Here is a 10,469-nt window from a genome sequence, read left to right on the forward strand (position 1 = left end):
GTACATCTAGTGGTGCATCGGGTTCGGGAGGTCCGGAGCATCAGCAGGCTCATGGTCTTGGTTATTATGATGGATATTCTTATGGTTAATTGGATTATAATTATGATTGTTATACTGAGCCTGTCCCATCACATTCATGTTGGAGTAGCCCTCCCGATCAATATCCATATGATTATAGATATCCAGATCCAAATCTAAGTTACTCATCACAATAGACGCACTCTCAATCTCAAGATTTTCAACAGCCTGAGTATGGGAACCAGTATGGCTATTCGACGGGCATTGGTGGATATCCTTACTCGAGGTCAGAGTCGTTGCCTAGTCAGGATCTGTCATCCTCTGGTTTCGTTGATCTAGTAGTTGCTTCTGGCGCTGGATATTATGGATATGCAGCACCTACACCTATTGGACAGCCTCAGCCTGATGGTGACGATGACGATGATGTGGAGGTCGAGCAACCACAAAAAAGCATATTTTCATTTTGGTGGTGACTTGTGATTGTGAGTATATATTTGTATTAAGGATTTAAGGTAAGTATTTGCAGCAAAAAGCCCACAGGCCACAACAGTATTATTGCAAGAAGCCATGCACACACTTGACACTGCTGAACTTGTATTTAAATTAGCTCCCCTGACAACCAATCAAGTAATCCTTAATCAAGTTGCAGGGGAGTATATCAGACACTACTAATTTTTTTTAAAAAATATTCTAGACTTGAGGATGACAGGTCATAGACAGGAATCATAGTCATGTGCACAGGTATGTTCGAGAAATTCCTCAAAAATAATTGCAAACACCTAATGTAAGATATTTTCATATTACATTCATTCTAATATATCAATTATTGGTAGTAGATAGTTAGAAAATTAAATATATGAAATTTGTAGTCAAATTCAGGTTATCTGGTTCATAAATTCATCAGACAGTCCGATACAACTTCTCACCAAAGAGTGGACCGTTACACCACCATAAACATGTTCCAATTTATAAATGAATGGATATTTGGAATGCTTAGAATATTTTGGATTTAATCCATATTTTTTCATATTTTTTTGGCAGTTTTTTTTTTTTTTTTACGCCATTGCGGGCCATTACGCCGCCGTATCGCCGTTACGCCCCCGTATTCGTATCGGTTTCGGAGGGCACTGTTACGCCAACTGATACCGATACGGGACACCTTGATCACTACATGTTTTGTTTTACAAGTGATATAAATTGGGGCCTACCATTTGGTGGACGGGCTTTTTTTTTTTTTTTTTTTTGTTAACTTGTATGCCCACCATTTCTCAATTCACCCATCTCTAATCTTGTTTGATTGGACTGGGGGATAGGTACAACCTGTTAAAGAGAGAGGAAGGACGAAAGAGAGAAGGGGAAGATGATGAAGAAACTTCTTTCTAACGTTTGTAGTCCTGATCAAGATGGAGCCACATGTGCAGTTATGGCACACATGTGCGAGATCCACATTAGTCGCGCCCCTTTGGATGTTTTGGTCGCAAGACAAGCCACCTCCCTCGCTCCTTGGAGGAAGTATGAATAATGAACCTGGATGGGTTGTTCAAAACCAGACAGGTTGAATGGTTTGATTTTCAGACCAGAAACCCCATTTGACTTGAAAACTACAAAGGGGATTTTAAATTCAAACGAGTGACAAGAAAGCAACTAGTTTCAAATTTCGATAACAATGAATAGTCTTCTGATGTAGGACAACTAACTACTTGCTCTAAAAGCTCGAAGCGATAGAGCGTGGTGAATCAATCCCTTTTATCTCATAGCCCAGGTCCCACATCCCATGGGGGTCCTTTCCCAAACCCCCCTCGTGGGCCCCACATCACACGAGTTCTGTCTCACACAAGCCACCCCCCCTCACATGGGTGGGGCCTAGCCCCTGGTGTGCCCCCGCATCCCATAGGGGAGCCCCCTTAAGCCCAGTGTGAAAATGCCCTTGCATTAATCACCCCCGGTGATGAGTTTCTAACATGAGACCTCCCGCTCTGATACCACTTTGATGCATGACAACTAACTACTTGTTATAAAAGCTCGAACTAATAAAGCGTGGTGAATCAATCCCTTTATCTCAGAGCCTAATCCCCACATCCCGTGGGTTAGGCCCTCAGCTGAACCATCCTTGTGGGCCCCACATCACATGGGTTCTGCCTCAAATGAGCCACCCGCCTCACATGGGTAGGGCCCGCCTCACATGAGCCACCCGCCTCACACGGGCTGCCCACCTCGAGTGTGCCCTTGCATCCCACAGGCCCCCCCCACTTGAGTCCAGTGTGAAAATGCCCCTACATTACTTTCGTTAGCAATCGTAATTAAAAGAAGATATTAACAACAATGAACTAAATCAACTTTGAAATTCTAAACCAAAACGGGTTCACACAATCTGAAAATGATTAGCTTAAATGAATGAAAAAAAAAAAAAAAAAACTGATAAAATGAAATGATAACGTTGAATATGAAAACCCCAGATTCATTAAATCTGAACCAAATCTTCGATCATGAGGAAATTCTTTGAAGGATTTCTTTACAGTTTGACATAGACGTGACCATCGGATTTGCCACGCAATAAGGTGGGCCATGTTTGAGGACATATGAGGATGTCTCTGTCTGCATCGAGTTGCCCAAACAGATTTCAGGGAGGGATGGAATAAAAGAAAATTATAAAAACTATAATAATTAAAAAAACATATATGTGGGGTTTGGAAGGCTCTTTTTTTTGTGCCTAAGAGAGAGATTTGCTTTGGTTTTCATAGGGGAGGAGAGATCTTTTGGGATATGAATGGTGGAGCACCAGCAGACCAAATCTCTTCCCAGATCCATGCACTGAAGGAGGTGTTTCTGTGTTGAGGGGGATTTGAGCTGATTTTGGAAAATAATGAGAGGGATCGGGTGCCCTTGGAGCTACGGTTAGGGTTTGATGAATAAGGAAGAAAAATGAAAATAGGAAGGAAGAAGAAGAAGCAGATTTCTTTGGGGAGTTATTTGATACTGGCTGCATTTGACGATTGAGCTGGGATCTTTATGCTGTTGGCCTAGCTATGGATGGCCACGTCACAAGAACTGTACCAATCAGATGATCGTATCCATCATTTTTATACTTTCAAATGTAACATCTTAATCCTTCCCCTTATCGGTTTGAACAATTGGATGTCCATGGTACCACCACTAGATGGCAGTCCAGGTTCATACATATCCCGGCCACATGTATGCCATATGTATGTTTGTGAGAATTCCTCAAATGTCATGAAAGGGCATGATTGATGGTTCTGCGTCATCTTGTGAAGAATGTGGTTATTTATCCATGGCACACATTGCATAAGTGTATGGCAGTCCAGACCATAAAAGTTGTAGGCTCCATAAAAGCCTCAAGCACTGCAGTAATTAGCTGATCATCACCATCTTAGTCAATCCTTTGAATTTTGGAACCCTAACAATTCATGTGGTCTTCATACATTATCCCTTAAAAAAAGTGGTCTCCATGTATTGATGGTTAAGATTGTTTGATGGATCCAGCATCCCGATATGCCCCATCCTTTGTAGTCCACTATCTGGAAGGTCCAGATAACCATGCATGTATGTAGGCCTATGTGCATGGTGAGATGGTGGTGAATCTAAGTGTGTGTTTCTTGAAAGATACATGCAATCAAAAGTGTGGCCCACATGTTAGACGGCCCAAGTTGATCAGTAGATTCATATCTACTACATATAATGGAAAGAGCATAGGGATATTTTTATCCATCCAATTAGTTTTAGGAGAGGGTGGCCTTTGAGATTTTTTGGAACAATAAATGAGATTTTCATGATAAATAGGGGTATTTATAAAATTTTGAAAATCTGCGTGCTTTCAATTCAACAGCTTGGATATTACCCACTCCTCAACTCTTTTCTGTGCGTGAGTAGCACACTCCCTTGTTTGACATCATTTTCTTCCTAAAACTCTCCGGATTCTCTCCCTACCTCTCTCCACGTGTTGGGTGTGCCACTTCCCTTGGTTCTGGAAAATCAACATCTATTTTCCTAGGGATCAACTGGATTGTCAAAATCATCCAGTCAAAGAGATCCTTAACTAGAACATTCAATGAAAAAATGCAGCTCACATAACAGACGGCCCATACTGACGACTAGAAATATTTCCTATAAGCAAAATGGATAATGCATTCTCTCTTTAATTGATAGAATGGTTAGTATGATATGATCAACACGACTCTTAAAGAAATACATAGATTCAAAACAAGGTTTCACATTATGGACCATACCGTCATGGATCCACCGAATCCGCATCGTACCCCGATCAGCCATATATATTTTTCTGAGAATTCCAGATCAAATGTCATGAAAGGGCATGACTGATGGTTCTGCATCATCTTGCGAAGAATACGGTCATTCATCCATGGCACACATTGCATACCTGTATGGCAGTCTAGACCAGAAAAGTTGTTGGCTCCATCAAAGCCTGAAGCACTACAGTAATTAGCTGATTGTCACCATGTGGATCAATCCTTTAAATTTTGGAACCCTAACCATCCATGTGGCCTCCGTATATTGGATGGTTAAGACTGTTTGATGGATATGACATCCTGAGAAGCCCCATCCTCTGTAGCCCACTATCTGGAAGGTCCAATAGCCATACATGTACATATGTATGCCTATGTGCATGGCGGATTATCACCATGGCGTAAAATGACAGTGAATCCAAGTGTGTTTCTTGAAAACAGTGTGGCGCAGAAGGTCCATTTTCTTAAAAATGGTGAATCTAAGTGTGTGTTCCTATGATTTTCCAGTATGGGAAATTTTCGACGCATGGTTCATCTTATTGAAAACCAAATCATGCTTCTCGCTTGTTCAAATTAGTGTTTGAGGAAACTATGATATAATTACAATGGAACTGATGTTAGATCAAAGGGATAACAAATAAGTAGATAAGAATATAGATCATTTCTTTTTCCAAATATGAATGTCAAAGCTTTTGTTCTTGAGTTTCTTCTGCATACCAACAGTTTTCTTGTTACACCTGTAATGTCTAAAAACAAGGTGCCAGTACTTGTAGATTTGGGGGTGATTTCGTTCGGGAATCCAGCCAGGTTTATTACATTGGAGGTATGAACCGCATTATTCATGTCGATCGAGCGATCAATTACGTCAATCTTCTATCCATAGTGCGAGGGATTTGCCAGTTGACCGACATCAGCATTAAGTACAAATATCCTGATCTAGATTTAGATTCAATTGTGTCAATTCAGAATGACAGCGATGTATCCAATATGATGGCAGCATTTTCTAAAAGCAGCAATCCTATTCAGCTCTTCGTTTTTTGTGCCCAACAACGTTCAATCTCCACTGCAAATCCCAGGTACTCACTACTAGATGTTTGTGTTTGCAGTTATGTAGTTCACTGATTCTCTCTCGTTTCTAATTATCTCTGTTTCTTCAGTAATTTGACGCAGATTGCCGGTGATGGAAATGATCAAGCAATGTTGCGGGGTATATATGAAAGTAATGAACCCATTGCTACTTGCTCACATGATACCAAAGCCAATAACGATGATGTTCCAAGTGCATCAAATGACTTGATGGATGATCAAAAATTACTTTGCGGGGTGGTTGCTAGTTCCATTAATGAAATGCCAAAAATGACATCAATTTTAAAAGAAGGCCAAGAATTTGAAGATGTAAATGCTTTCCACAAGGCTTTAAGGGAATATGCCATACGTTCAAATTTCGAGTACAAGCGAACCAAGTCGGGCCAAGGCAGTTTTCAGGCAAAATGTACTAAAGATGATTGCTTATGGCACATACATGCTCGTCAGCTTCCTCACAAACCTACATTCAAGATAAAATCCTTGAAGGAAAACCATACTTGTAATGCTGTGAATGAGTCAACATCAAACACGAGAACGCATCGACATGCTAGTAGTAAATGGATTGCTGGTTTGGTCAAGGATCGAATCCAGAAAAAATTGAGTTGTACACCCAAAGATATTGTTGACGAGATTCGTCGAGAATACGGGATCAAAGTAACTTATGATAAAGCTTGGAGGGGTAAAGAGTTGGCATTAAAAGAGATAAGGATGACAAATCTAGGAAGCCAGGCAGAGCTTACCAGGTAGTAGGCTCCATTCCCGCATGCATCATAGTATTATGTGGATGGTCTCCATATGATTATTACTATGATGATAATGCATATTTAATGCTTGGTGTGGATGTATGTGCATAGCATTATTTGGTGTTTGGATGACATAAATTATTATGTCATAAATCAATGATGAATATTTTTTTGCTTCGTTTTTTAAAATAGTTAAATTACTTGTGCTAAGAATTTATTTATAAAAAATCTAATTAAAAAGGTCGAAATATCAGATGGTTAAGATCATCTAACACTGATTTTTAGGCTGCCGTACGTGCATTATAGTGTCCATAATTTCCAGTATGCAAACCTTGCCTATATGGCAGGTGGTAATGTACTTCGTGGCATAGGGTGGAGTTTGTCACCAACCAATAGGCCACATTCTGAGATGGTTGTGAGACTCCAACGGTCCATTTTTTCGACACGTGCGTATAATCACAATTAATTAATGATCCAAATGATTGATTTTTAGAATTTGAATGCAAGCCACTGAAAATTTTATTTTCATTATTCTAAGTTTATCTAGAGATAGCTTGTCACGATTAACCATTCAGCATAGGTATGCAATGGTTGATCATTGGTAGGCTTGACAATATGGACGGTTCTGATCAGTGAAAAACTCTTATCAGGTGGGAAGAGGAGTGTGGGGACGCCGTAATATGAGTCTCCACCAAAGAGGCAAAACGAACTCTATGAAACTCACTCTCTCCCGATGCTATGCTATGTAATGTTAGTAGAATCAGCCCATTCTCCCATGATTTCATGGCAGGCCTCCGAATTGTCCAGGAAGGTCTCCCAACCATGAATCGGACGTTTTGGGGTGTTTGTCCACTGTTTTCTATGGTCGGGGCCAACATGTATTTACGCAATCTGCGCGTACAATCATCTGGTGGGCCACCCCATAGGAAAAACAATGGACAATCATCCGAAAACCACCTAATTGAGTTGCTGGCCCACATGGTTGGAAGCCTGACTTTTTCAACATCCTACTTTGGGCGATCCTTTTGAACGGGTTTGATGCCACAAATACAATGTTGGGTCCATGTACGAGGATCCTGACTCATACCGCCTCGTGTGCTGTGTTCGAGAGCGGAGTTTTTCGGGAGCGGATTTGCTTGGACCCGGATCCACCGAGGTGGCCGGGACCCCTGTGGCAGTCACAGTGATTATGTGCCTTAAATCCACACCATCCAACCATTTTCAAAGCTCATTCTATGGCATCCTCCCAAAAATGAAGCATGCCTAAATCTTGGGTGGACCACACCATAGGTAACAGTCATGATTGAATCCTCATCATTAAAAGCCCAAATCTTGAGTGGACTGCACCACAGGAAACAATCATGATTGAATCTGCACCACAGGAAACAATCATGATTGAATCTCCATCATTAAAAACTTCATGGAGCCCACCGGAATGTTTGTTTGCCATCCAACCTGGTAAGGTCACAAAGACCTATACGAAGAGACCACATACACATCATCTTGATCCAACCTTTTGTGGTCCACGAGAAGTTTTTAATGGACAATTAACATACAAAAATCTTTTTGTATGTTAAATCTGCATTAGCCATGGAGCATTAGCAACATTTTTTAGTTTTAAAATATCCACGACTTTATTTGTGAGGTATTCCAATATCCTTTGATTGTTTAGAGTTCTCAAACCTAAAATATTTACTTAGCCAAGTGCAGCCAGTGTCATACATAGCATCCATTTGGAGACAGTTTTTCTGATGTGCTTGAGTTTTCATTTTTAATGAGTAGGGCTGTAGTTTAATGATCCAAACTATTACGACGATGGACCTCAACATGGAAGACTATGCCCAAAAATAACTTAGGTCAGCCTAACCCTGAACCCTAGGAGCCTAAAAACCTAGAGACTTCAATCAGTTCGGTGAGTCAACTTACCTAATCAACTCATTAAGTCAACTCACTCGGTCAGCCAATCCAACCCCACAACCCAGTTAACTCACCTATTTAAGCCCAAAATCAAACTCGAACACAAGCCCAGAAGCAAGCCCAATCAAAGAAATGGGTGAAACTTTAAAGCAACAACCTTCATAGCGGAGCCTCCACACACTTGGAAGGTGCTACCTGCCAAAGCAAGGAGTCCAAGTGGGAATTGGCAGCAGTTAGGTTGCCATCGGTCACGTGGCCCTCTCCCTCTTTAGGTTAGCATCCCTCAAGCATGTTGAACTCTCATTTTTCAAGTGCGGCTGAAGTATATTTACTCCCATGCCCATCTCCTTACCTAAAATTATAATTTTACCCACCCCATTCAACCCATGAAATGATACCATATGGGAATCTTCAATCCTTACCCTTCAATCACTTTTTGCCCCTAAGATTATCATGAATTATAAGAAAACTCATTTGGAGGCTATAAATAGCCCTCTTTTCTACTCATTTCAAGCATCCGTACTCATTCATACCACACCCATAAGGAAGCATTCATTCTCACCCAAAAATTCCTTAGCCTTAGCCATCTAGCCATCCCTCCACCAAGTAGAGCAAGAGTGAAAGAGAGCCCAACCCTGGTCTAGTATAGCTTAGCCATAGTCCAAGCCTCCAGAGCCACTTAAGTTCAAATATGAGCAAATCAATCTAGCCTTGCGACACTACCATTCATCCAATTATTCGAGTTTCAATCAGTTTCATCAAATCCAAGCATTCGCATCGTACATCATTCATTCCCTTATCAACCCCATTGCTCCTCACATACATCAGCATCATAGTGCATTTCATCATTTTCTCACATTTAATTGGCAGGCGTATGCTTTTAGGCTTGCCAATATAATCAAATCCTGTCTATCAGAAACCTTAGCCAGTTAACTGTCATTTTAATATATACATTGCATTCCATCATTTTTCCATATTTAACTGGCGGTAGTATGCTCTGAGTATTGCCCATATAATCGAAGTAGGTCCACTAGAAACCTTAGCTGGTTGGATGTTATTTTATGACAAGCATCCATAAAGTATCAAGCATCCCATACATATATACTTTGCACCCTGCACTCGATCGTTTTGAACGTATGCTTTGTAGTTTGTCGATATAATGAGATCTTGCCCATTAGAAATTCAGATTAATCAATCATTATTACTATTGCATCGCATTACATTTTTTGCACGAAAAACTAGTTTGATTCTTCAGAAAATAGTTAGATATTGTGAAGTAAAGAGCGTACATCCGTATAGGCAGAGTAAGTGCCTAACACCTTCCCTCTCTTTAACTGCGATCCCTTACTCGAAATCTCTTAAACGTAAAGTTACGAGTCATCTTAGGGTTAAGGATCTTTGGGTCTTCAATATTAAGTGTTTCTACGGGGTCTAACCAACTGTAGAATCATAATAATTGGTTAGTGGCGTCTCTGGTCAAATATAATACCCTTTTATCCTAAACAAAAGCCCTCGAGCGAGGAAACCAATGGGAAGAAGAGAGTTGATCTCCCATTCCCTTGGAAAATTTACCCTCCAACGTCCAAAGAATGGCGACTCCATTGGGGATCAACTAGTCACACTAGTCGCGACTTGTAATACCCCATATTTTTCTGTACTCAGGGGTTACCATAGAAGCCTAACTAGTATAAATATAAACCTAACTTATTTGAACATTCACCTTCATTCTAGTTTAAAATCCGATCGTTGAAAGAAATTCCCATCCATAGATCAAGCTATCCATCCGTTATTATTCAAGATGGACCATCACATTGTTAGAGAAACCTATTTTTAGAATTTCAATCTCATTGATAAACAAATATAACTAACCATCTTAGATTTAGAATCACCTTATTGATCAATTTATCACCTGATCATGCAATTCAACACCCTGATTATGTAAACAACCCTTAAAAATCCATCTAGCTTAGATTAGAAACAATCCGACCATGAATTGTCAAGAATTGACAATTAAATTGTAGATTTCAAGTTATACAACTCACTTGAGTAATTGAATTGGCCCCATTTTTGGACTAATATCCTATCATGGTCTGTTAAAACAGATAAATAGAGTGGATGTCGGGACACATCACTGAGGGCCCTTTGGATCGTTTAGATCTTTGGTGATTAGAGTTGAAAACCATCATTAAACCCACAAAGATCATGGAAATAGGGCCCACTTTAGTTATGGACCTACCACTAAATTAGGCTAAGTTCCTAATTTGAGCTGATGAAACAAAGGGAATGATCTGAACCGTTTATTAGGTGTGGCCTTCAAATCTGACCAAACCCGGCCCTTCTTGCACACTAGCACACATGTGCATGCACATGATCTTTGGCACAAACGGTGGTGTTGAAATTGCGTCGGATGGGCCGCAATGCATCTGAGTGCGGAATATGGCGG

This window comes from Magnolia sinica, chromosome 1 (assembly GCF_029962835.1).
Source record: "Magnolia sinica isolate HGM2019 chromosome 1, MsV1, whole genome shotgun sequence".
Lineage (NCBI taxonomy): Eukaryota > Viridiplantae > Streptophyta > Magnoliopsida > Magnoliales > Magnoliaceae > Magnolia > Magnolia sinica.